The following is a 3,344-nucleotide window of genomic DNA, read 5'->3' as shown; positions in this document are numbered from 1 at the left end:
ATGGTTTGGCCGATGAGGATCCAAATAATCACATAGAGAACTTCTTTGAAGTGTGCGACATACTCAAGATCAATTGTGTTATGGATGATGCTATCAAGTTGAGGGTCTTCCCATTTTCCTTGAAAGGGAGAGCGAAGCAATGGCTACATTCATTACCTAGAGCATTGATTACTACATGGGAGGAATTGGTAGAAGTTTTTTTTGGCCAATATTTCCCTCCCGAAAAATTTGCAAAGCTTAGGAATGAAATATCCTCTTTTGTGCAAATAGAATTAGAGTCTCTATTTGAGATATGGGATAGGTTCAAGGAGCTCTTGCAGAAATGTCCTCAACATGGGTTCCCCAAGTGGATGATCATTCAGACTTTCTATAATGGGTTGAAACCGAGCACAAGACAGTTAGTTGATGTCGCAACAGGAGGTATCTTATGGAGCAAGACCCCGGAAAAAGCCCGACTTCTCATTGAAGAAATGGTAATGAACAGTTGTTAGTGGAATACAAGAGAAAGGAAGAAGGTAGCCGGACTTCATGAGATCGATACAGTTATTTCATTAGCAGCTCAGGTTGAGTCATTGAGCAAGAAGTTAGACACTTTAACTTCTAATAGAGTGGCGGCCGTGACTAGTTGCATAGGGTATGGGGGAGGACATGCTCCATCAAATTGCCCTATTTCTATTGGTGGTACATCCTCGATAGAGCAAGTGGATTTTATGGGTAATGCAATGAGAAATCAAGGCAATCCATATAGCAACACCTACAATCCGGGTTGGAGGAGCCACCCGAATCTTTTATGGAGTAATCAAGGGCAACAAAAATCCATGGCACCACCCGGTTTCCAACAACAACAACAAGCCTCGAACATGGAGAACTAAGTTTCAGGGTTGGAAAACCGGATGACCGATCTAGAGAAGGCTTTAACCAAGTTTATTGCATCGTCGGACACAAGATTTCAATCGGTTGAAGCCACACTTCGTAACCACACCGCTTCATTGCATAACTTAGAGAATCAAGTGGGGCAAATTGCAAAGTCTCTATCAGAGAGACCTCAAGGGAGTTTACCTAGCAACACCGAAACTAATCCGAGAGGACATGTAAAGGCGATCACTTTGAGAAGTGGTAATGAGGTTGAGGGTAGGCTTCCGATTGAGAAGACCAATGTTGAAGAACCTGAGGTTATGGAGGTTGAGGAGAGAACTAAAAGAAAGAAGGTGGCACCCCCATCTTACAAGCCAAGAATCCCTTATCCTTCAAGATTGAAAAACGACCAAAATGACGAGCAATACAAGAAGTTCTTGGGTCTATTCAAGAAATTGTACATCAACATTCCTTTTGTGGAGGCGTTATCTCAAATGCCTCTGTATGCAAAGTTTCTAAAAGATCTCTTGACCAAGAAAAGGAAGTTGGAAGAAAGTGCATCCGTGATCTTAGATACTTTATGTTTGGCGGTTTGCAAAAGAATATGCCAAACAAGAAGAATGACCCTGAAAGTTTCATCATTCCGTGTGACATTGGTAACATGGGTGAAGAAATAGCATTGGCGGACTCAGGGGCTAGTATCAACGTCATGCCATATACATTTTTTCAAAATCTAGGCTTGGGAGAGTCTAGGCCCACTCAGATGATATTACAATTGGCGGACCGAATGGTTAGACATCTGAGGTGCATGATCGAAGACGTACTTGTGAAGGTTGACATGTACATATTTCCTGTGGACTTTGTAGTGTTAGATATTGATGAGGATATCGATGTCCCGCTGATACTTCGGAGGTCGTTCTTGCATACTTCTAAGGCTCTTATCGACATGGACGGCGGGGAGTTGACTTTATGAGTTGGGGATAACAAGCTTACTTACCGCCTCGCCGAAGCCATGAGGCATTCTTAAGACTTTGATGATACTCTTTATTTTCTTGACACTGCTGATGAACTAATAGATGGATATGTGCATGAAATGATGTGTCCGAACCCATACGAGGGGTTGCTAGACTAAGAAGTGGAGAATGAAGACGTGATGACACTTGCTCTAGAAGACAAGGTGCAACCTACTCCAGGGATCATGAAGAAAAATGCTCCGGAAAGATGAAGCGTGGAAGGAGACGTCACAAGAAACGACCCAAGGCTAATGGGAATATGTAAGAATGGAGTAAGGGTAACGAACCCTTATGCGGTAACAAACTCAATCACTAACCCTCTACCTTTAAAAGACTATGTTCATCATGCTTTCAAATTAAGGGTAAGAGGGAAACCTTCATCTATGAGCCCCCGTGAGGTAAGGTCAAGTACGTCAAGCTAAGTGATGTTAAACAAGTGCTTCTTGGGAGGCAACCAAAGTCCTTATTGTTTTTCTAGGTATTAGTTAGTGTTTGCATGAATAAGAGCTTAAGTGTTGGTGTCTTGATCTTTTACATGCTATTGTTTTGATTTTCTCGTGGATCTTTGTGTTTTCATGTGTGTGGTGAAGTATCTTGGTCGTTTGAGCATTTTTTTTTATTTCTCTGGTTAATTGTGCATATATAGACAGGCTTTGAATGAGTGTAAATGTTCAGAAATTTTCTGCAAAAGCCTGTAATTTTTCTAAGTTATCCAGAGAAGACACACGGCGTAGTGGAAATTCCACACGGGCGTGTATTTTCCGTTCAAAGCTATCCTCGAGAGGACACAAGGGTATGAGTCTGCCTCTGTGAATGACCTTGTGGTGGTCATATGCCCGTGTGGAATTTACATAGGGCATGTGTTTCTCTATATAGGTTTAGAGATCTATCCCAAGAAGACACATGGGCGTGTGTTTCTACCCGAGGGTTCGAGATCTATCCCAAGAGACACATGGCGTGTCACCCCCCTGTACACTGCATTACACATGCGTGGGTAATTTTCACACGCATGTGTGATCTCTTGCAAAGAAGATCTCACCATCCTGAGAAGACACAAGGGCGTGTAAATGCCCCTGTGAGTGGCCCTGTGAAGATCCACGCCTGTGTGTTCCACACGGGCGTGTGAAACACTTAGACGAATTTCTCGTGTGAACAGAGGAGCCACAAGGGCATGTGGGTGCCTCTATGGGTTGGGCACATGGGCGTGTGTAATTTTCACACGCCCGTGTGGATGCGTTTAGAGACAAAGTGTGCTATCCCGAGAGCACACAGAAGGGCGTGTGTCTGCCCATGTGAAGCTCCCCTGTGGAGTCACACGGGTGTGGGTAATTTTCACACGCCCGTGTGGATGTTCAGAATTCAAAAGGCCATGAGTTTTCTTTATAAAACCTTTGCGTCTTTTCATTCTCACACTGGCAAACACTTTGAGAATGCATCCTTGCACTCTCCCGACCTTGCACCGTCGACTTAGAGAGA

At 43.6% G+C, this 3,344-nt stretch overlaps 1 non-coding gene across 1 annotated transcript; it reads right to left on the bottom strand.

Annotated features, from left to right (window-relative positions):
* Nucleotides 1–233: 233 nt before the first annotated feature.
* LOC120259777 lies at nucleotides 234–340 on the bottom strand. The gene has a single exon (XR_005536328.1). It is a non-coding gene; the product is annotated as a small nucleolar RNA R71 (small nucleolar RNA).
* Nucleotides 341–3,344: the final 3,004 nt, after the last annotated feature.

This window comes from Dioscorea cayenensis, chromosome 4 (genome assembly GCF_009730915.1).
Source record: "Dioscorea cayenensis subsp. rotundata cultivar TDr96_F1 chromosome 4, TDr96_F1_v2_PseudoChromosome.rev07_lg8_w22 25.fasta, whole genome shotgun sequence".
NCBI lineage: Eukaryota > Viridiplantae > Streptophyta > Magnoliopsida > Dioscoreales > Dioscoreaceae > Dioscorea > Dioscorea cayenensis.
This window is presented reverse-complemented; position numbering and strand designations above follow the sequence as displayed.